The 16,958-nt window shown below is 42.2% G+C and overlaps 1 long non-coding RNA gene across 8 annotated transcripts in view; it reads left to right on the top strand.

Annotated features, from left to right (window-relative positions):
• Positions 1–15,724, top strand: part of LOC308474685 — a 32,394-nt gene extending 16,670 nt beyond the window's left edge. For 2 of the 8 annotated variants that reach the window (XR_013984828.1, XR_013984835.1), the window contains exons 4-6: positions 2,320–2,446; positions 7,558–9,301; positions 11,449–15,724. This is a non-coding gene — a long non-coding RNA (uncharacterized lncRNA). The remainder of the gene's footprint in view (positions 1–2,319; positions 2,447–7,557; positions 9,302–11,448) is intronic. The other 6 variants (XR_013984831.1, XR_013984832.1, XR_013984833.1 and 3 more) reach the window with 6 other exon arrangements.
• Positions 15,725–16,958: the final 1,234 nt, after the last annotated feature.

Here is a 16,958-nt window from a genome sequence, read left to right as displayed (position 1 = left end):
TGAAGGTCACAGGGTAGTTCCCAACCTAAAAATACAAAATGAGAACACAGAATAGAACAAAAACCAATAACCCCACTCCCATGAAGACACTTGAAAGCCATGGAATATTAATCAGCCAAAGGCCTGGTTAAAGAGAACCATTGTTGTCTGGAGTCTAAAGATAGATACTGAAGGTGCCAGATGAGCTTCCCTGGAGAGAGCATTGCAAATGGGGAACCACCACAGACAAAGGCTCATTTTCGTGTTTCCACCCTCCAGACATCTTTTGAAGGGGGGACAAGAAGGGCTTCAGATGATTACAGGGTCCAGGTTGGTTCAAATGAGGAGAGGCAGGTAGGTTCTTAAGGGGATCACAAGGTCTGAGTTGGTTCCTATGGGGAGAGATGGACCTTTTGGACATGGGAGAGGTGGTCCTTGAGGGACTGCTGTTTAAGCAATACCTGACTGTTTAAGGCTTTACAGGTCAAAACCAGCACTTTGAATTGGGCCCAGAGCTTCCCTTTTATAATTTAGTCTCACTAGGTATGGCTCTTGTTCTGTCTCTCTGCATACTGTATATGTTTATTTTTTAAAAGCATAAATCCCACTCTTTAGCCCAAAATGGCCCAGATTGACTTACAAAGGTCTGTGATAAGACAGTCCTTGCCATCAAGCATATAGTCTAAAAAAGCACAACGGAAAAGGAAAAATGAATTGGAAGGGAGGAGAAAAAAGCAAACTCGGGCATTACCGGTATTTTTTAGTTACAGAATTCTGTATTGACTAGCAGGAATAGAAAGGTTTCAGAGAGAGGACAAAAATAAAGTTGCTGGTCTTTCAACAGAGCTCATGGAGAAGCCTTGTAGTCCCATCTCTCTCCCTCCTATAATGTTGGAGTTAATAAAAAGCTGTCTGAGCTCTTCAGCTTAGCTTAGCAGCAATAAATTTATGTTGTCATATATTGTTCCTATTAAAAAGGAAGCTGTTTATAAGTCTACCTGTCTCTACGGAGTGCTGACCTGACAGCAGAACCTACTGAGGCATAGAAAGCTGACTAAGTACTCTACCCCTGGCCCACAGAAAAAGAGATAATATTATACCAAGCCATTCCTGTTGTATTCCCACCCTGTTGATGGATCCACCTGCAAGAAGCTGCTTTACATTTGTATGTTCATGCTTTTTCTTAATAACCTTACTTTATCAGATTTATGGAGGAAACCTGAGATTCGCTCACACATAATCTGCTTTGAGAGCCACAGAAAATGATTCTGCACACCTTAATCTCTCTTTTGTATTCAGAGTTGGGCATAGTCAAGATCTGCTCCCAACACTCTTTAACTATCCTGTTTTACAGGAGAGTGAAGTTGGTTCCCAGTTCCTAGTTCCTTATTTGCATTTTCCATGGGTTTTTTTATTTGCAGTACAGAGGAACAGGGGGAAAGCAGATATTCAAGAAATATTAACTTGCAACTCAACAGTTCTGTGAGTCTATGAATGTCCAGCAAACTGGAAAAGGAAAAGGAACAAATGCCAAAAGAGCTTTGTGTCACCTTTAAAACAAACAGAATTATTGTGGGAGGGGCTTTGGCAACAATAAAAGCTGTGCCACAATCAAATTGTTGGTCTTTCAGGTACCATAAAACATGGAGCAGGGCCATAGTTCAGTGAAAGAGACATGCTCATTATGCCTCTCCCATTCCAGGTCCAATCTCTGGCCTCTCCCATTAAATAGAGTTCAAACTCGTAGCAGCACAAGAAATGATCTCTACCTGTTATTAGTACAAAGAACATACCCTGGTTGCCAAGTTTCAACCACAAAGGCCATGTGGATTTTTAAAAGGGACAGATCTGTTCTTCAAAACCAGGGGTGAAGAACGTGTGGTCTTCCACATGTTGCTGTTCTTCAGTGGCCACCATACCTGACCATTGGCCATGTTGGTTGGGTCTGGTGGGAGTTGAAGTCCAATGACTCCCGGAGGACTATGGTTTCCCTCCACTGCCCTAAACATGTAGTACAAGCACTACAGATGAATCGGGGCTCTCTGACACATGACCATCAATGTTTAGCTTGAGATACTGTCTTTACTTTTTACTGAGCAGATCCAAAAGCATTTTTGGCTGAAGAATAGCTTAGAAATACTTTAAATAAGTACATTTTGTGACACAGGATTGCCCTTCACACATACCTTACTACTGGCAATACTGCTGTAACTATAATACGGAGCAGTGAGCATACACCAGACCCAGAGACCTGCGAGGAATATGCCTGAAATCCTTGGTATCTGAATACATGAATCCTCTCCCCAAGAATTTATTGTATTTTTGTTTTTTGCTTTTCAGACAAAAATTGTCTTCCAAAGTGGCTCACCCCAATCAAAAATAAAATAAGATACTTGTGGCAGATACTGTCTATAAAAAAGGGACACAGGCTCTCAGGCATACAAACAAAAAATACAAGACACACAAAGTAAGGTGGAGTAGATGGGAAAAGGTAGAGGAGGGAGATTGATTTGGTAATGCCAGAATGTATGTAGTTGTGATTGTAAGCAGGCATTTATTGCTATGTCGAGCTCAGCTGATCTGCCTTGCAAGTGTGTTTTCTTTCACAGAAGTACAAAAGCAAGTGGTCCTTGTTCCTCTGGGCACTGTGTCCTTTCTTTTACAGTCCTAGGGTAACTGGGAGTTGGAACAGTATTTTTTCTGGTGGGGTAAGGCAAGCTCCCTACTGCTACTTGTTTTCTGGTTGGTGCCTGGGGCAAGGTTGGTCTTTCCCTTAGCATGTGTTCTTCCTAGATGGAAAGGAAGGGATTCAACCTCCCAGAGTCCCTTGTTCCTCTGGGCAGTGACAAAAGCCATCAAGTTATTCCCCTCATTTCTGCAATCCCTGGGAGACAAGCATTCCTTCCTTTCCTTCTTGCTTCAAATTCTACAGAGACCCAATAAGTATAAATACTCCAGGAACAAACAAAATTGTGATACACAAATGAGCCGAGAATTATAAAACATATTCTACACTAAAGCATTACAGAAATGGCAACCTGTTATACTAAATACTGATAATAGCATTCCATGGCTACTTCCCATGGATTTAGCCCTCAGGGAAACAAAAACATAAAAAATCCCCGTTCCGCCCACAAGTATTCAATGAAAGAGTCACGGAAAGCTTATTCAGTTTCCATACTGTTGCTACCCATGTTATCTGGTGACAAGTATCTTAGAAAGGAATCGGAACAAGAAACAGCAGGCACTTTCTGTCTTTTCTCGCTCCCCCCTTTTACTTGTTTTGTTTGATTTATTGCTTTTTCTCCTTTTATTGTTTCTTGTGTGTACATGCTAGTAAAAGTGTGTGAGAATAGAAAGAGAGCACAAGGAGTTGTGTGTGTATCAGAAAGTATAATTGCTGTTAACAGAAGGCCTTGGAAAACCAATACACTTTTAAAATTAATTGACAGCTCCCCAAAGCCCCAACCACAGCTTTTTACCATTCTTTAAATCACAATGATGGGGAACACAAGAGTATGTTTGTTAAGCAATCTTTATGAAGTGAGTTTGTCTATCTGCTCCATATCTGTAAGCGGATTATTTGTACAAGTGTACAATCTGCCCCCTTCAAAAAGTACTGCATATATACTTGTGTGTAGAACCCAAGAAGAACAGGCAGAGGTATCCAAGTGCTGAGAACCAGGTACAACTTTCCATGAGCTCAGCAAGCTATTTTTATACAGTGCCCAAGGGCAATCTGAACAGGAGAGAGAGAGAGAGAGAGAGAGCGCTAGGCGAGGAGGAGTAACAGGCAAATGGAGACCATCAGGAAGATAAGAGAGAAATTAAAAGGCGAAGCAAAGGGCAAGGGTGGATTCTTGAGTTCGTCATCAGTGTAAGCAAAGCATGATCATTGTCTGCTAGACAGAGGAAACTATTACTCACTCATATTATTTGGTCACACAGAAACAACACACACTTTTTTCATGACACATTTTCTTGTAAAAACTGAACAAGAGCCTGTTGGATCAGGTCATTGGCCCATCGAGCCCAGTATCCTGTTCTCACAGTGGTCAGCTAAATGCCTGTGGCAAACTGCCAGCCAGCCCCATGCATGAGAGAACTCCAGTGGTTTCCAATAACCGGTCTTCCTAAGTTTACTGGATGTAAAATGTATAAAAAGGTAAAGGACCCCTGACAGTTATATCCAGTCGCAAACGATTCTGGGGTTGCAGCACTCATCTCGCTTTACTGGCCGAGGGAGCTGGTGTTTTGTCCGCAGACGGTTTTTCCGGGTCATGTAGCCAGCATGACTAACCCGCTTCTGGCGAAACCAGAGCAGCACACGGAAATGCCATTTACCTTCCCGCCGGAGTGGTACCTATTTATCTACTTTGACATGTTTTCGAACTGCTAGGTTGGCAGGAGCTGGGACCGAGCAACGGGAGCTCACCCCATCACAGGGATTCGAACCGGCGACCTTCCGATTGGCAAGCCCAAGAGACTCAGTGGTTTAGACCACAGCGCCACCCGCATCCCGCCTGCAAAATGTATACTGGATATAAAATATCCCAGGTTCAATTCATACTAGAGCTGCAGCTCCTCACTGACATGTGGCTGTGACCATCACAGCAACTGGGGAGAAAAGGCTGTGAGCAGACAGGCAGCTATAGCTGTTCCTGAGCCTCACCTGTGTGATGTAGATCGCTGCCTGCTCCCAGACCCAGAGCACTGAGTTCTAGGATGCACATAGGTCATGGCTAGGCAGCCCATGGTGCTCCTAATATCCCAGTGGTTTTTTTTCTACAAAAAGTAGTGCTGGTACTCACCATGAAGTTGTTCCAGTAAGTGCCACACTTTTTAACAACAACATAAAGAGTTTCTGGTACTGCGTACCCATGGATACCCCCTAAAAAAAGCACTGCTAATACCCAATCATATTTAAACTATTGAAAGAGATTAGAGAACAGCAATAATGTGAGCTTAAGGTAGTCCATGCCCAAGAGAACCCTTCTTACAACATACTTCTATTCCCCTCCCATAGAATTGTAATTTGACTGTTTGTGAGACCTTTCCTTGACACTGGTTTTGTTTTTGCTTTCCTGTAACTGTTGAATTGTCTTCTATTTTCCTTGTTGCAGTTGGTTGGATTTATATTCATACTCATTTTATTGTACCATTGTGTATTATAATAGGAAAGCAATGTATGTATTATTTATCAATAATAATAATAATAATGAATGAATGCTCTAATAAGGTCTATCAGGTTCACTTCCTTTAGTGGAAGAATCGGCAAGCTTTTGAGCTACCAGTAACTCTTTTCTAGGTTTGATGAACAGTTCTATATTAGTCAAATGTTTGCATAGTCTCCCAACAAAAACACCTCCATCTAATACAATACATGACTTAATCTCTCTCTCTTTTATTTGGTCTGCCCATTGACTGTATCCTGCTCAGTACTTAATATTTGCAGCATCCATTTATTCTTCTTGGTAGGGAATAACTATTCTGCACCACTTTGTTGCCAGGTTCATGCCCTCCCTAGGGAGTTATCTGGCAGCAGTAGCCAAACACTGGTCTGAAATTAGTCATGTATTTAGAACTGTAGCTTTAGCAGTAGTGTGGCTCCCAGAGGGAGAGGTGTGCTATTCCAATTTTTTTACAACAGAGAGCAGATAAAAAATAGTAACTGGAAAGCACACATGATGAAGTTGCCTGCCTGGCCAACTTCATTAGTATAAGCACATGTCCAGAGTTTGACATTGTGCCCCTCTCTGCCTGTAAATTTTGTCTCCATTTGAAATTTCCCTTTACTCCTTGTTGGGAAGAGGGCTGTTGTATTCAAGTCCTGCTGGCTGGGTTCCCATAGTCATGTGAGTGTGAGTTGATCAAGATGCCGGACTATGATGGATCTTTGGCACGGCTTTTCTTATATTCTTATGTCCTTTTAAGTAACCACTTTCTGGCTTCTCCCCAAGCATGCCTGCCTTGCGGATAACATGTGGTCTGTTCTGCTTCTTGATCTGATCCTCCAGCCTGCCCTGGGGCTACAACTCCCAAATTCAAACCTCTGAACTAACTAATCCTTTACTTTTTTGCTTGTCACTTGCTTCCATCCAGTTTTCCAGGATTCTTAATAATTTCTAGTCTGGAATTTATCCATTCCTGCTGCATTCCAGTTGACCTGCTCTTGCCTCATCGCACCATTAAGGGGGACGTTCTCCTTCACAAATCCTATGGAACTGACTGGAGGCAAGAGCACAGTTGCACTCCTATTCATTCCAATGGAGTTTGCAAAGGACTTTTCAGTGGATTTTGCCCTGAATGCACAACTTGGATCTTAATCTAAATTTACATGGGTAGGCAAACTAAGGCCCGGGGGCTGGATCCGACCCAATTGCCTTCTCATTACAGACTGCGGACGGTCCAGGAATCAGTGTGTTTTTACATGAGTAGAATGTGTCCTTCTATTTAAAACACATCTTTGGGTTATTTGTGGGGCATAGGAATTCATTCCCTCCCCCCAAAAAAGGTATAGTCCGCCCCCCCCCCCAAGGTCTGAGGGACAGCGGACCGGCCCCGTGCTGAAAAAGTTTGCTGATCTAAAAGGAACTGTACACATATATTCTCATGGCAATGTCTTACTCGTGCTTTGGCAATTTAGTACTAAAACGAGCAGCAGAACTCATTGCTTGCATATTATTATCAACAATACGTATTTACAGAACATGTTGCATTTCAACATGGTAGCTTAACAAGTTGAAACACAGCCACCAGCTCTATTCATACTCCTGAGTGTACAGGACTTTTGTGATAGCAATCTTTTCTGCTTCCTCTGATGATATGGTATGAGTCACTAAAGTCACTTTTGTGACCTGTTAAGAAGTGCACACCTACCCCTTCCTAAAATGTCCAGTATGAAAGTTCACATTGACTTAAGCATTGTCTTCTCAAAAGCAGACAAACAACATTCTTCATAAGAGTAAACATTCCACATAGGCATCACCAAACGTGCTGCAAAATGACATGCTTAGAAGGAGAAGAACTACCTTCGAAGTTGCATCTTGTAGTAAAGTCATAAAATTGTGTGAGAGAGATGGAGGGCCTGTCAGTACACAGGACTGTGGCTTTAATTCAAGTTTGCTGTGAATATGTCAACCGCTTACTGACAGAAGCAATTAAATAACCCCATGCCCTTGCTTTTTCATCTCACTTCAGGTTCTGGGTAATCCCTTCATTGTACTAAAACTGAGGAGGACTAAATACAAAGAACAGTTTTCTGAAAATAACCTATTTCGTAAAGATTCTCACTTAAAAAAATATCTGATGGGCTACTAGCTGGAATGACAAACACATTGGTTGTATGTTGCTCTGGAATTTTTACTAGGAGATTTACACAATTTTCTTGAACCAAAACTAAGAAGCAGATTTGTGTTGGGTTGCCAGACCATTAAAATATTATTGGGAACAATATATAAATTTATAAAGCTTCAAGTGAAGAACTCAAACTATTATCTTTATTCTGTCGTGTGTGTGAAAATGACCATGGAGATTCCTTCTGTGTCCATATATGGTGTTGTCTCTTTCACTTCCCAGCTGCTGTTTTCTCCCATCGTGGCTTCGGGCAGAACTGAATATCGAAGTTTCTCAGAGGTCTTATCTCTCCATCCCTCGCTTCGATGTCTCAGAACAGGCAACATTCTGCTAGAAACCATTCTGTCACAGATCTTCACCATTTCCCCCTCTTCCTAGGAAAAGGTGGGCAGTTTTCATACGTGCTGAAGATTTAATACTCCTTTCCAACTCCCATAATCTCTGCAGCATTCTTATCACAGCCCCCCAATTCTTTTCCTTCCAGCAAGATATTTATGCCCCAATTAAACTTTATCTTAGATTACATTCTGTCGGTAGCACCCACAAATCTCAGTCTCTTTTTCCTTGTCTGCTGTTTTTAAACAGAGGTGAGAGAAATTACTATGTCTTTCCAACACAGTCCTACTTGAGCTTCCTCTCCCCCTCCGTCCTTCATTTCAGATCACACACAGTTTCCATTTTTGCTTGTTAATATCAATACTACTCCAACATCACTTCCTCACTTGTAAATATATTTTAATCTTATATTCCGGAGAGGGTTGCTGAATCACAAATATATAAAAGAAACTTAGAATAAACAAACCATGGGCTTCCCTCTCCCCAAACGACCCTCACGCCGAATAAATTCTTATCTTAATTCAAACCTTTGATCCATGTAGCTGGCATATTCAGCAGTACGTTGTTGCAACCCTTTCCCATCACATGCCGGTAATTTAAAGCCAATTAAAGATCCAATTAAACAGAGAACCTGGGGGGAATTTGGTATCCTTGTTTTTGTTTGGCAATGATACCCTGCTGTCATGGGGGCTGCCTATACAGGTGAGACCGGGAGCCCTTTATAGGGAAGTTTTTTAATGTTTAATGTTATATTATGTTTTTATATATGTTGGAAGCTGCCCAGGGTGGCTGGGGCAACCCAGTCAGATGGGTGGGGTAATAATAATAATAATAATGGAATAGGATGTCCCTATTTTTATCAGAGAAATGTTGGAGGGTATGGAATTAAGTAGTAGTAATAAGTTTCCCTTGTAACAAATACATGGGACAAAATGTATAGTCCATGTGCATGATATTGCATTTCTCTTTCAGGCATCCTAAGAAAAGCAAAGAGCTACCTGGAGGTTATATTTAAGAAAGCGTATTAATTTTCTAGTGCCTCTGGTCTAGCGAACAGAGTGGCATCACCAAGAATGCAAAAATTGATCGCTAAAATCTCAGTTCAGTATATCCGCCTTATAGGAAGGAATACGTTATTGCACCAAGGAGTGTTTAAAGTTTAGCCAAACAATTGCTCTTCTGGGCTTGACTAAAATTTCTTAGGAGAAATGTTACTCATTTTCTGTGAGCACTACTTCATAGCACACTTTATTGCACCACCTAAGAATTCCCCAAATATATGTAGCAAGTTAAGTCTTGTTATTGTGGATAAATAAAGGTAGCAGTTGGGGTGGAATCCAGTTCAAAGAAAGCAAAATCCCACACCTTTCTGTATCGCAAGACAAACAAGCTTTCGTGTGTCATCAGCCTAAAGCTTACTTAAACCCTTGTTTAAATTTATAAGGAAAGTACAGACTCAAGCTTGATTAAGAGTCAAATACTTGAACAGAAGCAAAGTGTGACGATGACCCTCTGGTTTCTGTACATGCTCAGAGTTCTTCACTGCTGCAGCTTATATGCAACTGTCAAGAAAACAAAAACCAGCTAAGGCAGGAGGAGGAATCAAAGGAAATAAACATAAACAAAAAGGGTGAGTACTACCATGGCTCCTACTTTTTTCAACAAGAAAGGTATTTCTGGTGAACCGTATGCCCCACTTTCCTATAACTATTGTGCCTGTAGCGAAGGAGCCCTCTATATAGCAGAGACTCTCTGTTCACTTTCTAGTCGGTTTCTGTGGCTTTCCAGACTTCTCCCAGAACAGAAATATGTTGGAATTAGAATGCAGAAGTGTCTACTGCGGTGAACAGAATGTAGACGTGTTTTTCGGGGGGCAGGGGAAGCAGCAAAAATGCACACTTTCACATGCCAAAAATCTTGCGCAACACACAGACACAGACCACAGCATTCTTCTAGAACACGAGCTAAAATGCAAATATGTGTGATGGTATAGTGTACAGTGAATACAACCATCATTCACTGGGGACATGAAATCACTGGAATTAAGACACTAGCTGCAGAAACGATTCCTTCAGCTCTCTTTCGACACAGTGTTAAAAGTGCAATTTCAGCAACCAACAGTGCCAGCACCTGGAGTGCTAGGTTACATATGATAATAAAAGAAAACACTACGTTTTAAGTAGGGTATGGGGGCAGGATACAGTAGAAGTATCTGACATGCAAGTCCTTTTCTAGGTTTTGCATGGGTAGGTCCAAGGTTGATCATTTGATACAGAGTTTGTGGCTGAGGGGTGGAGGCAGGACCCAGCTGCTGTTCTGAAAGCCCCAGGTAACGTTCAGCAACCGTTGAGCCTTCTTGCTGATCTGGGTCTGTTGGGCAGTAGTGTATAAAATGTGTTCCACAAATCATGATTTGCACTTGCCAAGAGCTGAGTCAGCCAGGTCTGTGGTTTTAACAGGCGATAAACCAGTAAGATAAAGTGGAATTCTATAGGAGGTTAAATCTCTTATTTATATTGAATCATTGATATGCCCTGTTCGTCAAATATTGGACGAAGCAGATATAGGTTTGAAGTTTACAAAAAGAACACAAATAGAAAACAGGAGGGGTAAGAGAGGAGAAAAACAAAAGGAGGAGATGCTACATGACTCTTCCCATCCCTTTTGAGGGCAAGAAGCTAGCAACCACAGCAACAAGAATTTCCCTATGGTAACAGCAGTCACGAAATTAAAAGACGCCTGCTTCTTGGGAGAAAAGCAATGACAAACCTTGGGTATGCACTGGCTGAAGAATTTGTAGTGCTTCCTTTCGCCTAGATTGCCCTCTTGAACAAAACAGTCAGGATATCCCACCTACTCAGGGCACTGTTGGGATGCGTCCGGGGAGACGGGGGCATTTGGCAGGCCCCCAGCTGGCTCCAGCCACCGGCCGGCAGCCGGGCGAACTCCGGTACTCGGAACAGCATCAATCAGCGACTCGAGCCTCCGAACCCTTTGGAGACTGAGCACGCTCTTATCAGCAGATTGAATAAATCTCCACAACGGAAGTGGCGGACAGAGACATGTGTAGGCATTATTTACAGGCGTTTATTCAGCATAGCTCAGGAACAAAGGAAAAAACATGTCTGCTTCCCTTCGTGTCCAAGCAAACAGCAGTACAGCAAAAGCAATATACAATGGAAGTTCCCAGCAGACTGTGCTGGAAGTAAACAGACATGTGACATACAATGACTCCACATATCTGTTCCTCTTAAGGCGGAACAGAACATCAATATCCTAACAGGCACTAGCGCCCTCAGTGGTGCTTTATTTTCATGAAGCCATTTGGGGCCAAATGAGGGGAGAGACTCCATCAGGCAAGGCCTCCTTCCACCTGCCTTGCCCCACTCTCTACTTCTCATTGTGTATTGTATTGTTTTATGTACTGTGGACTTGCCGTTGTTTTATTGATTATAGTTTAGATATTATTGTAACTGTTGAGTGGATTTCTGTTTAACTTTAAATGTTGATATTATTTTATACTATTCTAATGATTGTCGAATGTTACTTTTTTGATGGAGGTTGCCTATTTTTAAGTTATGTTTTATTATCACATTTTTGTATTGCATTAGATTGTTATAAAATGTACATTTTTTGTTTCTTCAGCTTGTAAACCGCCTTGAGTATTGTAAGATGGAAAGGTGGTATACAAATTAAAAATGATGATGAATGATGAAATGTGCTGGCCTCCTGAAGCAAGGTCCTTCAGCATAGTTAACTGGCTGCCTTTGCTCTAAGGACGTTTGGATTCCCAAGGACCTGTTCTCTCCTGTGCAAGTGTGATTCACTTAATGTTTACCCAACGCTGGGTATTTGGCATCCGAAGGCTTGGACGGTTGTTGTTGGCATCTGTCGGTGTCGAGGGACAGTGGAGTGTGCCTCCAGTGGTGAAGTCAGAGCACTGTGCTAGCAGCACCAAAGTGACCTTACTAGGGCGCAAGCCTGGTCAGTGTGTATGGAGGTCCTGGACTGCCCAGACAAGACTCCCCTCTCAGCCTCGTTGATGTGGTCCAAAGGAAAGCAGAGAAAGACATTTGGCACCAGCTTGGCTGCAGGAGTTGCCTAAATGGCAAGAACGGACTGCACTGAAAAATACCATAGTTGTTTTGGTAACACGGAAATTAGAAGTCTCTGTTGGGCAAGGCTTTTTTGATAGATCATTCATATGTGGCTCTCACACAGTCAACGTTTGAGGAATATGCATGGGATAGTTAGCATTCTGGTGTACCTATTCTTGTTCAGTTACCAGAAAAGTTACTACGTTAAGGTGCGGCAGCATAAAAGAGAAAAAGGGCAGTGGCAACTTTGCCCCACCTTGCTGTTTGGCAGTTGCTAAATGGACTTTGCCTGCAGCCGTTGAGTTTCCTTTTACACACCCGACACTGCAGGCTTTATTGTATTGGCTTGGGTGGAAGGTGCTTTTTATGGGCTATGGTGCATGTCCCACCCACTATACGACAATTAACTGCTCAGTTCTCAGAAAATGAAAAGAATCTGCACCAAGCACTGAGCAAGCATTGACTGATTTAACTCACAGACTGTATTTTGCTGTTGCCAGACCTTGATGCATGCTTGCACAAGAAAAAATAAATCTAAACCTTCAGGAAACCCCATATTCTGGACAAAGGGAAACTTGGAAAAACAGGTGATAAATTATTACAAAGTTTGTAGTATGTAGGCTGGGTGTGTGTGTAGTTTATGGTGAACTTACCTGATGTGTTTGCACAGTTGGGCATTCTTTTGAGCGTGGAGCAATTTTGCTAAGAAAGGTGTTTTGATTTGCCTTTTTAATGGCACAGTGCCTCCTTTGTCTTTATCGTGTAGTTAAAAACAAATTCAGCAAAAAAGCTTTTTCTGGCATGAAGAGGAAACAATGGGAAAGAGGAGGAGGTTTCCTCTCCTACGTTTTTGCTTGTCCCAGTGTTAAAGACAAGCCTTGCTTAAAAACGGGGGGGGGGTTGGTACTTGCACAAATCAAGCACTTGTTCCTTCCCCCACCCCTTATTTTATTATAAATTTCTAGCCACAAAAGCATCATCATGCCTTTAAGATCTTTTGTAAGCTTTAAAATTGGCATCCACGTTGGCAAATCTTCCAAACACTCTGTCCCAGCTCCTGCCAACCTAGCAGTTCGAAAGCACACCAGTGCAAGTAGATAAATAGGTACTGCTGTGGCAGGCAGGTAAACGGTGTTTCCGTGCGCTCTGGCTTCCGTCGCGGTGTCCTGTTGCACCAGAAGTGGTTTAGTCATGCTGGCCACGTGACCCGGAAAGCTGTCTGTGGACAAACACCGGCTTCCTCGGCCTGAAAGCGAGATGAGTGCTGCAACCCCACAGTCGCCTTTGACGGGACTTAACTGTCCAGGGGTCCTTTACCTTTACCTTTTTTATATCCATAATACAGTACAAAAAGAACAAGAAGTTTTAATGAGCCATCAAGGACACTGAAGATCCCTTCTCTGTCTTGCCTGCTATCATCTTTTAAAACCATGGACAAGACTGATTCAAGTTGCAATCCAAACCCCTGATCCACTACATTAGGAAGGGAATTGGATGGGCAGGTTCCCCACCACCACTGCCACACCCAAAACAGTTCAACTGCTTCTATTATTCTCCAGCTTTCTAAAGGGGTAGGCAGAAGTACTGCCACAGCAGGATTCCTATTGAGGTAGCCAGTGGAATGTTCTAACACAGTGTTCCAGGGGTGAGGAAGGCTAGTGGCCAAGCTGGGCCAGAACCCATGGATCCTGAGCTGGTGCCACTGCTGTCATTTGAGCAGTGTTTTACCTGCCTTCCGCTGCAGGGGTGCAGTGCAACAGTGGCTCCACCACTGTGTCACAAGCCTTGGTTCCCTCCAGGTGCTTTGGATTGCACAGGTAACTCTTGGCCAATGCAGTTGCGGCTTGTGGAGTTTACATCCTGCCCCCAAAAGCCACTTAGAAGGACAAACATTCTGCCTGTCTTGCGGGTACTAAAGGCACAGGAGTGTTGTCAAAGGAAAAGTGGCAACGCTGCCTCTAGCTTGGGAAACGTGAAATTGCTTTGTGTAGAAACTCCTTTTCAGAAGGGGAAGTTGAGTTCCGGGTGGTGACTCATGAGTCCCGGAAGTCTGGCTGAATTTCCCAGGGGAATCACAGAGGAGGAGGTCCCTGGGAGCCTCTCTGTTTGCGGGAAGCTCACTAGTGCCACATACTGAGTAACTATTGTTCTTAGCAATTGGATGCATAAAGTGCGCATTCCAAAAGGCAAGAAAACAAGAGCGCTGCTGGATCAGAGCAAAGGTCCATATAGGTGGACTGCAATCCTACTTACGCACACTATAGATGCCAATAAAACTGCCAATATCACGAGACTTTCCTAAATATCCTTAGCACAAAATTTGCCTTTATTTTTTACAGTGCCACTGGCTCAGCATTTTCACTGAGCTATCTACTGTGCTCCAAAGATCCTTTTCCTGGTTAGTCACAATTAGCTCACGCCCCATCAAGGAATGCTTAGATTAGAATTCTGTTTGCCCCAGTGACTTCACTTTACACTTTCTGACTTACATCAAACCACAAATCCCTGGAGGAATAGATTGTTTGGCTTGTGCTGTCAACATTGCTCTAATACAAACCATAACAATTAATCGCAAATCCTCTGGATATATACTTTTCTTTTCTTGCAGTGTAATCTTGAACAAACATCTGTACCCTGTTCAAAATTTTGCTCCCCTAATCTAATGCCTTCATCTGCCTCAGCTGCAGCAAAACTTGTCTCTCTGGTATCAGTCTCTACAGCCACAGTAGCCGCAATAACTCTCCAACGGTTTGACTTCAACCCCAAAGGCGCAATCTCCCATTGTTTCCTGAGACAGACAGATGCCAACCAGTCTTTAGAATAGAGGTGTATGTACGTGCTTAATGATCATTTGCTGCCTGCATATTTGCAGCACTTGTACCTTCTGTTTTCATGTCCATGTAATAAACTGAACTTTACTGCTTCCTGTTGTGACATATACTTGATCTGGGTATACGTATAAGGGTTAAAGGTAAGCACACATTTTTATCAAAAGCACTGTGACTCCATGCAAAAGGTTCCTTTCTTCTAACCGCTGTACATATGAATTCATGCGTGACAAGCATGTGGGCTCAGATGTACATCTCTTAACAATACTTTCTGTCACAGCACTCAAAAGGTGTATTGCACAAGGGCAAGGGCAAATATATATAAAATACATGGCAGAATGCACAGGAATCATTTAGCAAAACACAATTTGAAAATCCATACATGTGGAATTTCCTGACAGGTAGTCCCGATTCCAATGGGTAGCTTAGAAAGTGAGCCGCACGCCTCCTACAAAATCTAATTTTAAATTGTCTCGTAATAAACTGCAGGAAACATGTCCATGCACACTCCGAAGCCAGACCTCTCTACAGCCAAGGAGAGCAGCATGCTTTCTCCTATTGCAATGAGCCAGCGTTCTTTGCCTGACAAAGCCGTTTCGCCTACCATAGAAACTTACTGCAGCTACATTATCAATAATTAATCCCAATGGAGGATGAATCACGAAGGAGCAGCTGACTGCAAAATGTGGTGTTTGCTTTCTTGCTGCGACGACTGAAGAGGAACAGAGTTGTCTAAGCTAGGGCTGAGAGACATCTTAAGGGACTGCCAAATGCAGAAATCACAAAGAACAAGACTAGTTATTTCTCAAGTTTCTAATACTTGGCGCACTATTGCTTTTTCTGGATTAAAAATAGAGATACTATATGAACGAGAAATATTTTTCTATTTTCTCCGAGCAGATAGGGGTCCTTGAAATTTCAGGACAGGACAGGTATAGACCGCTATCATTCTGCCCTCCCTTTTTAACCAGTTAGCAAAGGCTTAGGCATGGAACTTAATACCACAATTCATCTCCTTTCACTATGTCCAGAACCTAAGTGGATTGGGCCCTGAACATTTGGAGATAACTTTCGCACGCTTACTCTGAATAGACTGAGCTACCGATTAACTACCTTTTCAAAAAAGAAAACCGGATGTAAGGTAGGACCTAGAAACTCCCCTGAAATAATTGTACACTGCTTATGCGTTTCAAGTACACTGGGGCTGTATGCTGTTGAAATGTAGATACCAAAATATCTGAAAATGTACTTAGTTCAGAAAAGAACTTCCATAAGGTATTTTTTTATATGATCACAACAGCAAAACCTTTACATGCTAAATAAAAGATATATGGAATACCCCAGCTTAGAGATTGGCTTGTTAAGTTATAGAATTCAACAATTATCAATAAACTAAAATGGGTGTCTTTTGGGTAAAGGTAGGCAGCAGCAGAGTTGAGCAGGAATGATAATTTTTAAGAAAATACTGGAATACCGAGTGTAGTTTATGGTAATCCATTTTCTTTAATAAAATTTGAAGGTAATAATGGGCTGGATCCAGATTATGTTAATTGGACCTTAGATCCCATTAGAATCAATGGCAAGTTAATCACTAAATTAGTTCCCACTGATTTCAATGGGACATACATGCAACTTAACTCCATATGGATCCCACCCAGGGTTTATTATTTTTGAACTTTCAAAAAAAGCCAAATTACTTCCCTGCTGGATGTTTTTTTTTAAATACTTACAAAATCCCAGGAAGTTTCAAGGCAAGACATGCCCCTTGTAGAAGCCAAATTCTTTCTCATGCAGAATTTGTACTTCTACCCACCACATGCCTGCAAATTTAGTGCCCTGTACAGGTTTACTAGCAGCAATCTGTTTGCAACTGTACAGGTTTCCAAAGTGGCAATCTGTTTGCAACACATTGCATGCTAGTGCCTTAACATGGAGGGAGGAAAAATCAGTAAGACCAAACCAATCAGTGGCTTTAACTTGTAAAGACCTGCACAGCTTGGCTTAGGACAAGGGTCTCTCAAGGACCACCTGCAAATGTCTTGAGAAAATCTGGCAAAGCTGTTCTCCGGGTTCCTCTGCCTAGTGAACAGAGGTGGGTAATATAACTGGGGGACTGAACCTTTTCTGTGGTGGTGCTTCCTAGATGCTTATGCCTGGTTCCTCCGTTCACAAGTTTTCAGTATTGGACAAAAATTGTTTTACTTGACAAGGTATTTTAATTCGATGCCCTTGTTAAGCTTTTGTTGTCTTGAAGCTTTGAGTTTTAGCTGAAATGTTTATTTGCTACTGCCACTTTTTAGTTTTGTCCTTAACTTGTTGGTTTATTATGTTTAGCTTTATGTTCATAATTATCCAGTAAATT

The sequence above is a fragment of the Podarcis pityusensis genome (assembly GCF_964106645.2).
Source record: "Podarcis pityusensis genome assembly, chromosome: 3".
NCBI lineage: Eukaryota > Metazoa > Chordata > Lepidosauria > Squamata > Lacertidae > Podarcis > Podarcis pityusensis.
Note: the sequence above shows the minus strand (reverse complement) of the source record. Positions and strands in the feature narration are given on the sequence as shown.